Source organism: Pinus tabuliformis, chromosome 5_2, assembly GCF_031772625.1.
Source record: "Pinus tabuliformis cultivar Carrire ecotype Pingquan chromosome 5_2, CPIR1, whole genome shotgun sequence".
Lineage (NCBI taxonomy): Eukaryota > Viridiplantae > Streptophyta > Pinopsida > Pinales > Pinaceae > Pinus > Pinus tabuliformis.
Window position 1 is genome coordinate 486,538,075 of NC_142306.1, and position 20,260 is coordinate 486,558,334.

Genomic DNA, 20,260 nt, shown 5'->3' on the forward strand with positions numbered 1-20,260 from the left:
AATTTCAAACCTACAACAACAATCACCATTCAATAATAAGAAAATACACAAATTATTGAGTTGGAAATTAAACCTCATAAGCCTTATTCCGTGCATTTTGAAGGTGATCATATTTATGATTCAGATGATTCAAATGAAGAGCAGGCTACAAGCACATACCTTAGACAACCATAAGAAGAAAAATTATGCCTAGAAAATAAAGGTAAGAAGCTTTCTAAAATTTGACCATATATATTTCCTTTCATAGAGAAATCAATATTCTTTCAAAAAGCCCAAAGCTGAAGAATCAAGAAATAGTGATGGATGCCTTGTAGAAGAAGATATTTTCAGCTGGCACAAGGAATTATATATTAAAAATTTTCATGATAGATTTCACCAAGTTGTACAAAATTTTGTGAACCAACTAGAGAAATGGCCCAAGAAATATTGACATGCTACACCAGAGGTCCCTAGGATGAGGGAAGAAGAACTAACACATTCACTATCAATAGGGGCCTAAAGACATAGGAAAACTTAGAGAAATACATTTGCAGATCTATAGCTCAGAGTCAACAACATTAATCCTTAGTTGAGAGATTAATCAAAATGAATAAGTTTTGAGCCATTGGAACCCAAGGAGAATCCAAGCCATATGAAGTAGACAAGGAGCTAAAATATATGTTGACTACTAGAGAATTGTATTTTAATATCTTCAAAACAAAATTGCAAAAGACAATCTCTAGTGACACACTGTGGAATCCTAAAAGAAACAAGTACTCATAGACTCTTTCATGGTCTCACTGAAGAAAGATGTACAAGCCCTCTCACAGAGCATGTTAGAATATTATGTCATCATGGAAGGGTTGTTACCCAATAGGATTAAGATGATTTACTCCTATTACAGAATCTGTGTAGCTTATTTTAAGAAGTATTGGGGATCCCTATGGAAGATCTAATCACATTATAGCAGCTACCTTTTTCAGTCTCTAAAATTTTGCAAATTATTTTCCTTAATTTCATTTGAAAATAATGAGAATATGAATAGATTGTACCTACTCAATGGAATCCCAAGAGTCCCTAGGGGAAATTACTATTGTAATCTGCAAGTGATGTAAAATTACTAGTAAGAAGAACTTTTGAATTCATGAACTTCTTTACTTTTGAACTTTGAAGTCTCTAAGTAAAATATGTAGAGTTTAAAAGAGAGGATCTAGGAAGTTGGTGTATGCTATATCTATTGAAAAATAATATTGATAATACCAAGAAGGCCACTGCTAGAATTGTGATTCAACATACATTATGATTATGCTTTAGACTAATATAATGTATTTTCATTTATGTGTGCATTCTGTGAGATTTGTTACTATAAGTCAACATACCGTTTTGCAAACTCGATAACTCTTGCTCACATTATTACTAATTATTTTTTGTTTATTTATTCAATTAGCACTTGTTAGAATAGAGAATGAATATTATTTATTTTCTCTAATAAGTTAATCATTATAGTGTTGGTAAATCAACTAAATTTTTTCTTTCTTCATCTATTTTTATGTTTATTTCTTCTTGTCTTAATCTATCTTTCAACATTTAGTTAGTTTACAATAGTTTTATTTCTGCAGTTAGATAGCTTTATTTGAATTTTCATGCTCCTTGTTGTGACAATCATTCAATATTTCATAGAATTCAACAAACCAAGCATGGTTGTTGGGAAAGAATATAGATGGGTCTCTTATCCAAAATGGTGTGAGGTCTTATTAGAACCTCATACCATAGATAACCATTGTGACTGTTACAGGGTCACTTATCCCTATCAATAATTAATTTGGAACTAGAAGGGGGGACTAATTGCATGGCTAGCAAGAATTCTCATTCATACTATGCAAGCATTCCCGATGAAGAAAATCTCTCCCAACATCCACATACTCCTTTTACCTATACTAAGCATATTGACAAGGAAACCAATTACAAAGATGTTCCCTGTAATGAAACATTATGTTATGTCACTTCCACTAAGGTTAATTCCCTTAGGCGTATTACTCGTTCTTATGCTAAGAAAATAGGAAGACTCCTTGTAGCCCTTTTTCTCCCTAGGAAAAGGGATATCAGAAGACTAGTGACCAAAGAGAATGTTTTAGTTGACTCTGTCAAAGATATTATTGAGCATGCTTTTAAAATAAATCCCTAGTCCTTTTGATTATATAACTGTAACTCCATCTAGTTCTCTACCCTCTACACACATACAATATGATATTGATGGTGAAATTGGTCATATTGATCATAACAATTATTCCTATGATTCTAAATACAAATCAAATTAGGACAACATACTAGATATAATGGCTTGTAATCCCCAACCTAAATGGATGTCCCAAGGTGCCCTCAACCTTGGAGGCAATTTGCATGATCTTCCTAAACAACCAAAGAGGATCCTACCAAAGTTTGATCTTGATAATTTTGTCACTCCTGAAGACCACATAAAGAAATTCTATATAGCCTTTTGTCTGATGAATGTGTAGCTTGAGGATGTGGTATATAGGTTTTTTCCTTATACCTCTGAGAACAAAGCATCCACATAGTATTATAATCTACCTATTACTTCTATATCTAGTTGGGATTCCTTTAATAAGGTTTTGGTTAGTGAATTTGGTTAGGATTAATCACCATCTATCCTTCTCAAATAACTTATTGTAATCAATATTGAGAAGAAAGAAAAGGTCAAGGATTTTAATCAATGTTTCACTACTATGCTAAATAAGCTCCCTTAAGACTCCCACTCTATCGACCCTCTAGCCATGGAATATTACACCTCATCCCTAAATGCTTCTATAGCCATGTTTGTTAAAATGAAAGATAAGAACACCTCGACTCATAAATTTGAGGAAGTTATGAAAGTGGAGAATGAAATGTTATCCTTTGTAGGGAATACGCCTAAGGAAGAGCCTAAGGATAGTGGGAAGAAGCCTCTAGTGCTGACTAAACGAATGAAGAAAGAATATACATATTTGGAGAGTGTACTCAAAATCCTAAAGAATATTTCAAATGAAGTAGTTGACTTGAAGAAAAAACCAGGGAAAAGCTAATCAAGACATATACCTTTCCATCATTTTTAAAAGAAAGCCAACATCCAACCCAAACTAGTCATGGTTCAAGAGTAAGCCTAAAATTAGATGATTTTGGCATTGATAACTTTTGTTCCTATCATCAAGCCAATAATTTTGAGAAAACCTTCCCTCAATGGATAAACTCTATGATGATTGTTATTAATCAACTCCTAGAACAACAATTATTGTATGATGAGCCATCTCAAGAAGCTAATGATGAACCTAGCATAACTGAGGAAGAAGCGATTGAGGGGTCAACTATGTTCTTATGGTATTAGGGGGTAGACACTCATACACATATCATTAGAGAAATATCTTTAGGAAAAACCCAAGCTACTCAAGTAGTCCTGAGAAATTATAATCTTCACAGTAGGGGACCTGCACTTGATACTTCTCAACCTACAAAAGGAAAATATCTACTAAGACAGGGCATCTCTACCTTGGGCTCACTTACGAATAAGGAACAAAAGGTTCCTACATCTTCTTACGGATACGGAACCTGGTAAATGCTCTTACCCGGGATATATGGAAGGAGTCATAACTATAGATTACATATGTTTATTCACAAGAGGTGGGGGTGAGTGTAGACTGAAAGTATTGACCGACTCGGGCTAAAGCTAATATCTTGTAGTCCGGTCGAGGTTCTGAAGAAAGCGTGAGTATAAGGGGAAGGGGCATCCATGAAGTCTCCATAATCCAAAGGGGGACTTCATGCTGGTCATTTTAATCCGGTCATGAGCTAATGCATGCTGGTCACCAGCTATGATGGTGGGTGTTATGAGCTACGCTGGTGGTGTGATGGTGAAACCAAATACACCTGAAGTCGGTTGAGTGCTCGATATGGAAATCAAGCATAAATGACATGTCCCGATCAAGCAAGCATAAATTTCCTTAATGGAAGTGGGAAAGGGTACCGCAGGAGCATATTCTAGAGAGATACTGACTGAAATGGCTGGAATATGTTAAAATATATAAATATGATTGAATCTATCAGAGAAAATAGAGCTATCCACTATCAAGAGAATGAAGAGGATTCTAATACTAGATAGAACTTTTATTTATTCTACACTAATGTTAAGGTGAACTACAGCTAGTCGGACTACAGCTTCAGATAGTTGGCATATTCATGGATTGAACTGATTCAACTATTATTGAGAACTATAGAGAAGAAGAACTAATGACAGTTTTAGTTCGATTGAAGGTAGTTATAAGCACTACGGTCCTCAACCAGAAAAAAATCACTCCATAGCAGAATGGAGGAGTATTCGCAGAGGGGAGGACTCCTTTTTGTCCATACCGACAACATTTTCCATTTCAAGTAAATACATGTAAATCCATAAATAAATACAACTAACCTGTGATTCGATCAAGTCAATTTAGTCAGTGAATTCGATTATGGGCTCAGACATTTATATTTTTAATTGCCATGTATAGGAATGCAAAGGTCCCCTGTTCAAGTGCGGGCTCAAACATACATTTATAATTTCTGTGATTTTCATAATTATTTTAATCGCCATGTACTACAATTCAAATTTCGCAAAGATTCTTCATAAACAAAATCGATTCTAGTGAAAGAGGGTCATATAGTTCATAAACCAAATGAATTCTAGTTAAAAGAAAGTCATATATTTCAAATTTCGCAGAGAATGAATGAAAAAATGAACCCAATGTGAATCGAAGAGTTCGGCAAGGGAGAGATCTGAGCAGAATGGGGGAGAAACCTAAGCAAAACATAGGAGTATTCACAGAGGGGAGGACTCCTTTTTGTCCATACCGACAACATTTTCGAGTAAATACATGTAAATCCATAAATAAATACAACTAACTTGTGATTCCCCTGCCTCTTCTGAGTTAGCCCGCCTCTTTTGTGATTCCAAAGCCTTGAATTGTGAGTTAGCCCGTCTCTTCAAAAGCCTCCAAGTCCTTTCCAATGTTATTTTATCCATGACAGAGGCTCTAATTATATAGAAACTTTCACAGGCCCTAAAAATATCTAACCATATATGGATTTCTCTCAAAATATATCAAAACCCTCCCACCAACCGTGCCAAATGAGCCAACCCTCCAAACCCTCCCGCCAACAACAACTATTTGGCACCAAATGAGCCATCTTCATGGACATATTACCTGTTTTCATGGAATTTAGAACCAGGGTAAACGTTTTCATGGAAACATGGTCCCTGGAAAATTTTCGCGGGTAATTGGTTTTTGTTCCTGGGCGTTCCTGGGCTTTCTTACTAGGCTTTCCTTCCTAGCCAGTTTTCCACTCTCCCTAATCTTCTCGATCATTGCAGTCCAAGTTTGGCGGGTAATCTTCTCGGTCATTGTAGTCCAAGTTTGGCGGGTATTTGGTTTTCGTTCCTGGGCATTCCTAGGCTTTCCCACCTAGCGAGTTTTCCACTCTCGGTCATTGCAATCCTTTGTTTTTAATTGTATGTGACTTTGCACTTTGTTTTTAATTGTATGGGACTTTGCTTTTAGTTGTATGTTTTGGGTATTTTGTTTTTAATTTTATTTAGAGTTTATTATGTTTTTTTGTTATTTTTATTTTAAATTGTTATTTTGTTTTTATTTTATTTAAAGTTAAATGAGTTTATTAGAATTTTGTTATTTTTATTTTAAATTTAATTAATATTAATTATCATTTTTAAAGGTTTCTTTATTTATCAATTATCTATTATTAAAAACAATTAAATTATTAATAAAAGTTCATATACTATTAAAAAAATTAACAAAATTAAATTATTAATCAAGGTTCATATAGGTTCATATACTATTAAAAAATTAACAAAGATTTATATACCATTAAAAAATTAACAATTTAATTTTCTTGAAATGAGTTTCATTTCATCACTTACTTTATCTATCCACTATTAAAAACAATTAAATTATTACCAAAAATTCATATACCATTAAAAAAATTAACAAAATTAAATCATTAACAAAGGTTTGTATACCATTAAAAAATTAACAAAGGTTCATATACCATTAAAAAATTAACAATTTGGTTTTCTTGAAATGAGCTTCATTTCATCACTTATTTTATCTATCAACTATTAAAAACAATTAGATCATTTTTTTCGGTAAAAACATTCGTTATATTATCATAGCAGAAGTGTCAACAAAATACATCACTACTGCAACAAAATACAATGTCACAGGCTTAAGGGTTGGCACAAGCCTTGCTCTAAACAGTAAGAAGCCTGAAGAGAATCTAAGACAGTTGGTGTCTTTGGTTATTGTCGGCACAAAAAGATCAAAATTACATGTCTCAGAATTACACATTAAGGAGGGGGATTGGGAAGAAATGTGGGAGGTGCAACAAAGAAAGAAGCACGTTCATGCATATGATATTAATCAATGTGTTCCACCTGAGTCTCTAGGGCACGGAGATGGTCGTTTGTGCATCGAAGGCGCTGACACTGAAGATCTTCCACCAAATCCAGGGTCTCATTTTGCATATGCAGGAGATCATTAATATAAGCAACCAATTCATTCTTGTCATCGTACATCTGCTCCCTCAGTGTATCAATGTTGAGTTGTATGTTATTCAACTAGGTCGTGATGGACTCCAAGGTGACCTGAGCTTCTATGTGGCCCAAGGAGCAGGCTGGGGATAGGGCCATGTCCGAAGTGAAGTGGTGACTCCCAGTCGGCACCTCCCCTTTCGGGCATGCCCTCGATCTCGAATAATACAACCAACACCACCACCATTAGTCGCACCACCACGGGAAGTGTACCACCTGACTAGAGAAACACACCATGAAATTCTGAATTGATAATACTGAAATAAAACTCCACTTACTGTACCTGATTCGTTGAACATAATTAATAATATTATCCTTCTAGGATTAAAGAGCTCGAAGTCCCGAGCACCAGCATCGTAACCACGGCCAACAAAGAAGAAGGAAGGCACGCCACAGGTCCCGGGGTCCGCAGAGCTCAAACAACCCCAGAGATGGCACCTGAAGTCACTCTCCCCTAGAAAACTATTATCTAGTGGAGCTTCCTCGAACCAGAGATAGAGCCAGACTAAGGAAAACTCTGTGTCTTCTCTTGACCCACACATTCCAATCCCAGAACCAGATTATAATTCGTTACGCCGGATAGAGAAATCTTCCCCTAGATCCAATGGCCATGCTTGATGCAGGTGTGAATTCCCCTCTCATCCGAATTTGATGGTCTCGTCCTATTTAGTTGCCCCATGCCACAGCCTGAGCTAGGACACAAACAAATTACCACATGACCTCGTCCTCTCCCAACACTCTCTCCTCATCGCCCAATGCCTATGAATGATCTCCTGCATGCAGTCCCTGTGCGGTATTAAACACTGCTTGTGGGGAGTGGGGTACAGGTTCTAACGGCTCTTCATTGCATTCGTGTGGCACGTGGAGGCCCCTCTAGCTCCTCGATCCAATAATATTGCATTGCCAAATGGCCTCCAAAATGATCACCCCCATCGGGGAACAATTAATTAATCGTTAACAAAGGTTCATATACCATTAAAAAATTAACAATTTGATTTTCTTGAAATGAGCTTCATTTCATCACTTACTTTATCAGCTATATATCCACTATTAAAAACATTTAAATCATTAACAAAGGTTCATATACCATTAAATAATAACTAGGGATGGGATATTTTTAATCATATATATATGCACTGCAGATGGATTCAGAGACCCTTGTAGTGAAATGTAACACTTTGGTATCAAAATTGCAATTTTCCATTTCTAGAGTGACACAATTAAAAATTACTAACATAATTGACTAATTCATATACTTCTTGTACTTGTTATTTGGTTGTATTTTTATTCTTTGACTATAATAGTCATTTACGTTAATCATTATTAATTTTGTCAGTTATTACGTAGTCATATATTTTAATCATAAACTAAATTAGTCATTTAAGTTAGTCGTTTTTAGTTTAGTAATTTATTATCTAGTCGTATATTTTATCCCTAGACTAAATTAGTCACTTAAGTTAGCCATTTTTAGTTCGGTCACTTAAAATTGCTCAAATGTAGTAGTAATTCACTTGAAATAATTGCGGTGACTAACTTTTTTAGTCACCTAGTCACTAATTTCATCATTTTCTACTAGTGGTCGTTGTAGCAAAAAGATGATATTTCTAGCAATGCATTTGATCACAAGCATTCAGGTCATTATAAAAAATAATAGTTATTCTTGTTGTTGAGCAGGGTATTGCAAGTGACAATGTTGTAGTGACCCAATTTAAGATCAACAAAATTGAATTAGGAAGGCCTCTCTTTATAAGCCATGCATACACATCAAGAGTGGTTATAAATAGAAAGCTTCACAGAAATTGTAAGGCCATTTCTATAGTGAAATAATAGAAAGTTGTGGAGTTCATAAATTCATCACTAGTGACCACGATGGAAACAAAAGATGCAACAAATAGAGGAATTGGCCCATATGAAGAGAAAGGAATCCAATGATACCTGGAGTTGCAAGGAACAAAATGATATTAGCTCATATTTAGAGCTCCAACGTTGAAGAGAGACTGTATGTTTGTAGAGATTTGTATAAGAGTTAAAGGAATGTGCTCGAATCTATGTGTTATAATGACATGGACTGAAAACATTCTTATCATGTTTCGTTTTCCCACCATGAACAATGCCAAAAGTAAAACTTCTTGAGAATAAACTTTTTAAGCAATTGCAAAAAGAGAAGAGATTACTTCTAGATATGTCAAGAATATTTATATATATTGAATCTCTAAATAATGACATCATATATTAAAATAACTAACCCATGCATACAGTTACAACAATCTAGTGTTATCTCACCTAAATTGGTGTCATCAATTCTAGACGCTTCTCCCAATTTGACTGCCTTGTCTTCTTGTTAAATTAATATCATGTGTTATCAGAAGATTACAATTCGCTCAAAAGTGCCATTTCAATTCAGGTATTGTAAAACCTAGAATTAGTAGGTACTCGAATGTACAAATTAAATTTCTTCCTAGCACAAGCAAGTTCACAAAGCTTCATTGTATTAGATACAAAAGTTCTTTATTGCATAATATAAAATTATAAATGATTTTAATTCTTGTAGTATTTTTATTGAAGGTATTAACTAAATAGAAATTGAACATGTAAGCAATGGGAAACACCACAAGATCACAACTACATGTATCCCTCATCTTGCTACTCATGATATCAACCATGTTCCATCACTTCTGACTAGATAGTGACAAATAAAAACAAATAATACACCTTTGAATTACCATTTCTCATACCTACTTTGATCCATGGAAGCATGTTCATGCCAATCTGAAGAACTTTGTAAGTTGGAATTATCAAGTTGTACAATAACTCCCTTTGCAATACAAAAGAAATGTCAAGTTAGTTCAAATATCTACCACTCATATGACTACAAATACAGTAAGTAGTGTAGTACATTATGCAGAAGGAAAAAGACATCAACTTGAAAGTAACTTACCTTGAACATTGTTGGCAATTAAATTGGCCATATTTCTTTCCAGACTTAGGTGTTAATTCTATCGAATTTTTGAGTTAGTTAAGGCATAGAACATGCTTGTTTTCATCATTGTCTTTGCTCCAAAGTCAATTCAGAATTTGGCACCAATAGTCTTAGATCTGAAGCCTTGATTCAAAGCTAGAGGAGGGTTGTTTGAATCCAATTGAGTGTGGATTAGAGGGAGGAATGTCCCTATAATAGAGTGAAGATTGGAAGGTTTTTTTGTGTTAATATTTGATGGTAGTATCTAGTCACATTTTGTGAATATTACAGAAGGATTGAGGATCATGTAGTGAATTATTTGAAGGGGCCGAAAGACCTTAGATAAGTTCAAACCTAAACTATTAATAAAGAGAAGAAACCTTATAGTAGGATCTAAATTGTTGGATGGAGAATCAATTTTCTCAAGGTCTATGGAGTGACTATGAAAAGACCTAGTTGGAGGACCGAAAGGATTCGGTAGTATCAAGATTTATATATAATAAATAGGTATCAGACCTATTGATGAAAAACAACAGAATAAGGAAATGGAAAACTTTGGTGGAAGCATCACGCATTGGCATCTTAAAGTAGTATATTTAGTCGTAAATTTGGTCATTAATCTAGTCAATGATTTAGTCATTAATTGCCACAATTAATGACCAAATACACAAGAAAATATACTGCTACATGATCACCTGAGAAAACTAATTAATGACCAAAGAAATATGACCAAAATGTTGGTCGTGTTATAAGATACTATTAATGAGCTACTAATAGTCATATATATGCAAATTTTAGTCGTCATTTGAAACCAATTAATGACTAAAGAAATATGACTAAATTTTGGTCATGTTATAAGATACTATAAATTAGCTACTAATAGTCATATATATGCAAAATTTAGCTGTCATTTGTAATCACAAATTTATCATTTAGAGTACTCATTTTTTTTTGGTAGTTTCATATTCATTATATAAACGACTGATTTAGTAGTTTATATTCATTTCATTTACTTTCATTTTATTTGCGTTCATCATTAATCAATATAAACTACCAATTCAGTAGTTTTAGATTGACGTTATGTGTCTATTATTAATCAACATAAATTAATTAATATGATTTAGCGACTAAATTAAAAAAATGTCATACAATGTGCATGTTCATCTAATATGAAAACACAGAGTTACATATGTTAATTACAATACTAAATAATATAATTTCAACCACATAAATGATATTATATGAAATATCAAGTATTACAATATGAGTTTCCAACTTAATATTTGTTGGACTACAATATACACATGAAATATTGTTTTGTCACTTCATAACATTATCATTGTGTTGCCAAGTCATTGCAAGGGAATTCACCAACTCTAAATACTTGACCAGTAGTCTTTATGTGAGTGTCTCATACGAGATATTGACTTTAAGGGTATCACCAAACTGATTCTCTTCTCTCTCTCTTTCTTCATTTGTCGCTCCAATGTTATTGTTCTGCTCTTCCTTTAACTCTCGCTTCTTACAATAAATATTGAGTTCATCTTCTGAAAATTAAATAAGATATAGCGCAAATTATAAGACATGAAATACAATGAACATTGGAATATAAACTAAAGTAGACTATAAAGGATTTATATAACATATCCTACAACATCAACAATGTCAATGTCTTATTCCCTAGAAAAGCAACTTGAACAAGTTTTCTTCAATTGGGCAATAGTGGCCAGATCACGTGTATAAACAAAGCAAATAAAACATCACCATACAAAATAACACCTTAGGAGCTTAGTATTCAACCTTCATGAAAAGCTTAGGCACAATCATGTCAACTAAGTTACATGCTAAAGAGCTCAAGTTGTAGATAACTTGTGAAAACAAATGGAAAGAAAAAGAAGAAAAAGGGTTGGAAAATTCCACCATAGAAGAAAAAATTTCTCCTATGGTTACCCATACATGTGGGTGGGTAACATGCCCCAGTATGCCATGATCCTTAGGGTCAAGAGGAAGTGAAGATCCTACTAACATAATGATTGATTGGTTACATCTTGGCCTTATTTATCCTTTGTGAGTCCAAAGAATAAAAATATGTCCATCCTTAACTACTTGTACTCCATAGTATCTTTTTTCACATGTTATCTCCACATACCTACTAAAACTGTCGCATATGCCAAAAAAATGGTATTTTGGAATTGTTTCTAAAACTATTTCATTTACACTCCCTTCCAATGTATTTGACCAAATGTACCCACTTGATTTTCTTCTTTGATATTCATTTACATCTTAAAAAAAAAATTGTTTCAAAAACCAAGACAACCCCAATATCTCTAGATCCTAACACTCATCCATATTTGTCACAAGTGATAGGAAATATTACTCTCTTGCGATCAACCCACTAGTATTTATATGCATGTGTGTGTGTGTGTGTCTTCTTTCCATTCTTGATGCACATAAAGTGATATTTTATTAGTTGGTCAACAAGTTGCCATTAAAAGTGACAATTTCATTGTTTTTCATGAAATGTCTTCATGCAACCTTTTATTGATTGCCCTGACAAAACAACTCTTGCATTATTATATCAGAGAGAATGTTTCATGTGCCATAGAAAATATGAATTGCAAGATATTATGAGTACTCTAGAAAATATTAGAGCTAATATTACTACAAATGTATAAGGAAGCAGAAGTGGTGCACAGCATAACAAAACTGTAAAATTGAGCTCTGAACTTATTTAATTTCTTCACTCTTATAACACATATTAGCGAAAACTATGTAAACAATTCCTTCTTCTAACCCCAACTTTTTAAGGGCTTGATGGGATGGAACAACAAGAGCCACACAATAACTGTAATGGTGACTTGCTGATATATTTCTCACATTAACACGACAACCACCATTATAATATCTGGATTGGAATTAAACAAGGGTATATGTAAATATGAAATCATAAACAAATCAACACAGGTATCCATAACTCTTGATCAAAATATGCTCATGTGTCTAATTTTACAACTACTTTCATTCATCCTGCACTAACATCAAAGAACTTCCTCTTCAATGGAAAAACATGAGCTACACTAGAACAAGGCAAACAATTGTTTAATTATTAAAACAAAAATATATATATAATTGAAAAAAAAGTGCATAAACCTCAACTCCAGTAGGGTTGGGACCCTCTAAGAAGCCTTATTCTAATGCTATATTCATCTTAACACCTTTGAATCATTGTTTCAAATAATTTCACCTCCAAGCTTACTATATGTAGTAATGCAATTCGTCTTTTCAAAGAAATCCAATGGAAATTTTGGGTTGATCCCAACATTTGATGTAGTGTTGAGGATGTTAGGACCTATATTTTTTACCTTCTCTGAAATAATACTATAATAATTTCTTAGTAAATCCAATCCTTGAGCTCCATTTCCCATTCCAAATGAGAATATTTGCAAACTATCATCATCATGTTAAAAAAAAGCAATATTTTTGTCCTTAGTGAGAGGCATATAAGGTATAATTCCAACCCATGGAGAAGATGAATTTCTAGACAATCGCAAAAGTTGTGCAGACAACTTCGTAGGACCAAGAGACACAGTGAGTGAAGATTTCGACTTTAAACTAGACAGATAGACAAAAAAACCATTGTCATCAAGCAACTCCTTCCAGTGATGTAGCCAACGGGCCTTAACTGACCATCTTGATCACCCTTAAGAACACAAGATACTTCACTAATAGATGTGCCTTCTGAATTTAATTGTCCAATCAAAGTTGAATCATCATGATAAGAGAGGAAAATTAATTAGTAAGCTACTATGAAACATAAAGATATATATGTGCCTTATGGGTTCAATTATCTAATCAAAGTTGAACTATCATGATAAGAGAGGAAAAGTAATCTATATGGAATCTTCCAATAATGTAAAATAATGCATAGGGCTAATGTTGTCTTGGGACAGGTCATAGATATTCACAAATTGCTTGGTAATCACCATGAGTTGAACCTGAGAACCAAGAAGTCAGGTTATTTGTTGGATGTAGGTACCTTGTAAAGAAAACTCAATTGCAAGATGGTCTGTTATTTCCCCTTGAGAACTGAAAGTGAGAATTTAGCATTCTTCATACCTAGCTACAGCTAAATAGTTCTTATTTGCAAGGTTGAAAACGAGGTGAATTATTTCAAAGTGAACTAAATTTATGGAAAGAGAGTTAATTTTAGTTCGTCTGCTATCACAGACACAACAATTGGTGGTACAATAAGTTGTTTCACACCAAATATCGTTACTTTTTCACCTTCTCCCACTGCAAACCTACATCTGTTATTTATAGTAAGCATAGATTTGATAATAGAGCCACTAGAAAGATGTGATTTAAGTTCCCTTGCATTAGAATATTTTGTTTTAATATTCATGTCCAGAGATCCATTTTTATATGCCTTCCTTAATTGCAAAAGATCTGAATTGTAAGACAAAACCTTGTCATCACCCAAAACTATCCTCTCATATTTTGATAATACTAAATGACTAGCCACATTAATACTAGGTAGAAGTTGTCTACATAACATCAAAACATGGCCTTCAATATCCATATCCGTAAAAAATGATAGCAACTCATCCTCTTCTTCTTAGGGATACATAACTTGAATGGTTTCTCATACCATCATCCTCAAGATCATAGTCACTATCAGATGGTTGGAGATGGTCCCTCTCATCTGGAAGAGGCAAGAATGGTTCAACGTTGCTAGCCCCTCTCAATGATGTAGTGCTAGAAGAAACATACTTGTGTGGTGGTAGAGGTAGCTTATCCCTCTTACTCCTCATGCTCCACAATCACAGAAGAAACGACTTAAACAAGAGTAAACAACTTTGTGACCCTTGTAGCACACCTTTCCACAAATAGAACAACACCCCTTAGGAACATTCAGATCGCATGTGTAGCAAAAGCACCAATGTTGTTCCATAACTTTCTCCCACTAGATGTGAATGTACAAACTTTTGATGCAAGTGATCGTTCACTATTATTCTCATCATCATCTACTTTGTCCATACAATACAATTCTCCACCAGATGTTCCATAATCCTCATCAACCTCTGTTGATGTGGCATCACACTCGATTACAGTAGAATGAACTCCCCAGTTTACTGGATTAACCAAAGCCTTTGAGTTCTTTCTAGGACATTAGACTTCAACTTACAACTAGTAGAATCATTTCTAGAACTAGTGTTTGACCAAGGCTTCTCTGTTGATTCTTCAAAAACATGCTTGTTAGCACCATACGCACCCAATGCAGAAACCAGAAAACCCAAGATGAACTTCAAACCTTCAAGGTGGGTTTCATCAACAGACAACTTTACCACCATATCAATTTCTCTCTTGATCAGAGGCTTTATTGTAGGCTCACCATTTTCCAACTGAACCACAAAGTTGAAATATGCTTTCGCAGTAGGAACATCAAATGATAGGAATGTGTTCTCTAAGCCCACAAGAAATGCATCAAGAATGTGATCACATAGTTCTCTTGATTTTGAATCAGATGGAGGTAACACCAAAGCATTTATGAAAGCAACAACAAAATCTCTTACTGAATTAGAGACTCCTATTGGAAAATTACCCACAACTGATTGAACAGTACATCCTAGTAGCCTTTTTTCCAGCCATGTAGACAAAGAAGATGAATCCATCAATAATAACTTTTCTTGCAAGGTGTGCTTCAGGTTAATATAACTCGAATCACCTGTTAAAAGATTGACAAACAATTGTAGCACATTTGTATTTACCATTTAATTATGGAATCCATCAATGCATCAATTAAAGGTAAAAGTTACCATGGTCTCCAATAAAATCTTGGAACTTATTGGATTGGTTCAACATCGATGAGTCCTTAGTGTTCCCTAAATAAAACTTAAGCAGAATGACTTTACTAGAATTTGTTCTCAGGCATTCCAAAATTTCAATTTCATTTGTAAGTAGATTCTCTTTGATGGCTAATTTAATCTCCTTACTTGAGTTCATTTCTTTTATGAGACTCTCCATGTGCTTAAGAAAAAATAGATCACTATAAATAGATCTCTCTTCCATACATGGAATTAAATTATTGAAGAAGACTCTACATTTTTCATGTATACCCTCAAATAGTTTTTCATTCATTATTTTCATTATGATGCCAAGAAAACTATTGAAAAATTCAGCATCCATCTCAACCCCCGCTAGTGCATTTCTTTCTCTAAAAAATTACTTAATTGTATACAAAAATCACTCAACAAAAAGGGTAGAAGAGACCATGGTTGCACTCCCTGAATGAACATGTGATGGGAAACCATGCAATGAGGAGCTAAAAAAAGTTTTATTCATGTTCCTTGTGTTTTCTTTATTAACAACTCCTCTTAACTTTGTCACAGCGCCAAGTATAGACTCTATAAGCTTAAAACTAGCTCCTAGCTTCCCCAACAACTCTTCCTATTTTGACTTATCCAAACCTGCTTGAAGCAAAAAATTTAGTGAAAACTATGAATTTCCTTCACATCCTTTTCCATCAAGAACAAAAAGTACATGTTTTCTCATTTCCCCCACATCCATGCTCAAAATGGATGTCAAAATTGTCAGCAAAAAGCTTGCTTTTCCATCCTCCAACACATGAAAAATTAATTGCTCGCAAAGTGTAAGTAATGAAATATCTTTAGATGTCTACTCTATCCAAAAAAATCCTCTCTTGAAACTGGGCTCTTTCTCAGAGACACTTTCCATAGACTTTCCTGGAGAAATGATAAAACTAAATGCAACCATGCATTGTGCATTAAGAATAACTAACCTCTAACCTTTACACCATGTTCTTTGTCTAATGTTTGAAGTTGAGACAATATATATACAACGATATTTTATAGTCGTGATAGATCCCCTATATGGCCAAAATGAACATTATGGCACATAATTTGGCTAAAACTTGTGAAGTATTCAATTCGAAGCAACTTGTCTCTACCCAATTCAACACTCCATGGCAGAGCAGCAACTTCCTTGAAATCAATATCAGATAGAGTGATCCGTCCAAGTATAAAACAATGTCTTTCAAGTATAATCTCATGCACTTGGGAAACTTCCCTACTCTGCCACAAATCCAAAATACAAGAAATTACCGAATAGATATCAGACCAATTTAAACCCAGATCCTGAAGAACTTTGTGTTCTACAATACCCCAATTATGAACCTCACTAACATCAATTAGTTGTTAGAAGATGTCAGCCATTCCATGGTATTTTGTGACTCCCTCATTCACATTTATAATGCTTTATACCACATGATATACCCATGATTCCAAGCATCATATTCCTGTGTGCATCCGAAAGGTGCCTCCTTGTGTGTTTTGTAATATGTATTAACTTATTTCTTATATTGAACATCAGCCAAACTGGGAAGGTGGTGGAGTGGAGAATCATATGCCAAAGAATCAACATCAATATTGAAATGAGAAAAGACCAACAAGCTAATTGCAAGTTGTTGAGTGCCAATGGAGGACAATTTACATTGTTGAGGGCAAAAAAAATATTCCCTACCATTTTGATTTTTTCCACCACATTCGAAAAATGAAAATACATGAGAAGAACTTCCAAATGAAATAGGGATGGAATAATTGCATAAAATTATTTCATACTTAAGCAAATTGAATATGTAGCTTTCACTTTCTCAAAAATAAAACTTGTGTAGCCACTCCGGATTTTAAATTTCAAAGAGCTAATCACCCAAACTGGACCATGTGGATTTCCTTATAATAAGAATGTGAGCTACAAGAACAAGAGAATCATCAGTATAAACAAACCTCCCATCCTCTACCTTCAGAACTTCATTTACTAGGTGTTCTTCAAGTTTGTTGCATAAGGCGCTCCTCATAAAAATTTCATGTAACAGGTTAAGGTAAGATTTGTGAAAATGTTCAAGGAAGTGTTTTTCATAAGGCACATCTGAAGCACCGGCCCCTTCCATTCTTTCATCAGCAACTAAAAGTTGTGGTTGTAACATTTGTAAAAGAGCACTGACATGGTCTTCATTAAGTTGGTGACAAGCTTCTTTGTAGATAGAAGAATGCTAATATGGAGAAAAAAACACTCTTTTAGAAAGATAAGCACTTCAATAGCTCTTTGTAAAGGTATATTGGAGCCTGAAACACCATCCTTTCTAGGGCAGGGTTGTTCATGTCTATTAGACGTAGCTAATTTCTTTCTAACCTATGAAAACATATCTCCAAAGAGTGCATCATCTTCATGACCAATTGCAGACTTTGCGTCATTTACTCTTAGTTCATCCTTGGTAGCAGTTGGCCAAGACGTATGCCCCTCGAGCCTTGTTTGTACTCCTTGTGCATGCAAAAAACTTGCAATAGCTATTAGATCCTCTAGCCAGTGACCTGCCTATGAAAATGTAACACACAATTTATTCTCCTTGTTGCACTGTCAAATTAAGGAAAAATATTGTGAACGCTGGTTATAGGACAAAGAAGTAGAAGTTAAGTCTACAACTATTGATTTGGGGTAGCATTGGATGTGCTCTAGCCATGAAAATTGGTGGAGAGGCTAAAGCACAAGAGATATCCAAGACCAAGAAATGGTTTGGGTAGGTTCTAACCGGTTTGGGAGATATTAAAATAATTAATATTTTTAATGGAGTTCCTAAGTCTAAAATTAGGAAAAATAAAATAGTACTAATATAAAACTAGGTTAGAAGGTTCCAAAAGACATGGATCAAGCCAATCTAATCTTAGCCATTTATTAGAGATGTAATCTCATCCGTTGAAGGACCAATAGAAAAAGTATAAGAGGAGGCTTGAGGGTTAGTTGGAGAACACACCAGAGTGATCAGTCATTCGTTTTGCTAGAGTGAGGTTGCTAAGAAAAGTCAAATCAGTGATCAGCAGTGAGGGGTAGTGAGTACTGGACAGAGAGGCAGAGATAGTACCGAGAGACAAGCGTAAAGAGTGAGAAACAACATCTAGATCAGGCCACACAGATCTTAGCAAAGACAGCGCAGAGGCCATAGGGACTGCGTCATCCATGCAGAGAGAAGCTAGAGTGACGCAAAGGGTCCCAGAGTCTGCACAGTGCCTAAGAGGGATGACACAGATGGGTTTGTGATTGACACAGAGACCAGAAGGGCCAACTCAGTGCTTCAGATTTGCTGGAGAGGGTTTCGTGGGACAGGTTTTCTAAAGACCTGTTTCCGAATAGAGAGGTATTGTTGCCGTTGTTTTTCTCTGTCATGTGAGCCAGTTTGGCACCCAGTTGTACTCAAGGAAATACTGCATAATAATATACCCTCAGAATAGCTACACAGGTTTTCCCGCATTGGGTTTTTTCAGGGACATTTGTCCAAAAATAATGATGTCACTTGTGTGTTTGTTTTCTTTTAGCTGTTGATCTGTAGATGTTGTGATTGTATTGTGTTTATTTCGGTATTTAAATGTTTTAAATAATTTGTTCGAATTTAATAAGTGGAAGAAATAAACTAGAAGAATACAGATTAATTTTCTAACGGATAGACTTAAAAAATTCAACATGGTATCTGAGTGTGGTTGCAGATCACAGGAAAGCTGAAGGCATCAGCTGAGCAGAGCATTTGCAGTAGATTCTGTTGTCCCAAGTGACAAATCCGATCCTTGCAGAAAGTGATAGAGGAAGGGTTGACGCAAAGGGATTGCATCATCAGTCCAGGCCTAAGAGAGGCCAACGTAGAGGCTGATGAAGATAGAAACAGGCTCACACAGAGGCCAGGAGGGTTGACGCAGTTGACTGAGGGAGAGGTTTTGCCGGTGCCAAGATTGTGTAGAGCCAAGAGGCTCAATCCTTCAGTTGTTGGGGTGAAGGAAGCTATGGGAAATTTACGGGAGTGAAGCTGGTGGGGTAATGTGGTCAAAATAATACCTAACAGGGAAAAACCAAGGTATAGGGAGTTGTTTCCAAGGTGGATTTCTAGCCAAGGAATCTGGATCAGTTTTGTAGTTGCATAGACGATCGAAGAGGGTCAACTTGACAGTTGGAAAAAGGATTTCCAGGAGCGAAACTAGGACTCATAGGGAGTCCAGAAGAGAATTTCCAGATGAGAAGTAGAGAGATTCAGCAGGAGTCGAGCAGAGAACTTCCAGACGGGAAGTAGAGAGACTCAGTAGGAGTCGAACAAAGAACTTCTAGGCAGTAAGTAGAGAGACTCGAAGGAGTTGACAGAGAAGAGCAGAGAGATGGTCGTGAATGGGCTGAGGGATCAGGACAGGCTGGACGGAGCATCCAACTTTGTGGTATGGAAGGCCAGGATCCTGTCCATTCTAGACATACATCACATTAAGGCCTTCGCCTTGAGAACAATGGCGAACCTAGTTGACCCAACTGAAAATGAGAAGTACGAGGAGGCAATGGCTAGGGCGAAGTGCATCATCCTTGATGGGGTCAAGGATCATGTGGCCCAATATATTACTGAGAAGGATAAGGAAAATGTAATGTGGGAATCCCGGAAGAAATTGTACCATCATACTTACATGCAGAGGAAGATGTTACTTGAGAAACAGTTGCGGTCATACCAGATGCAGAAGGGGGAGTAGATAGACAACTTCCTCGATCGATTTAAGGAGATTTGGGACCAGCTAACTTCCATAGGGGCCACGTCGGATGAGGAGATGTTGGTGAGGATTGCACTTAATGCAGTCTCTGAGGAGTGGGAGACATTT

The 20,260-nt window shown here is 35.3% G+C and overlaps 1 pseudogene; it reads right to left on the minus strand.

The window, feature by feature from the left end:
* LOC149159810 (auxin transport protein BIG-like) overlaps window positions 1-20,260 on the minus strand; it is a 33,693-nt pseudogene that overhangs the window by 4,564 nt on the left and 8,869 nt on the right.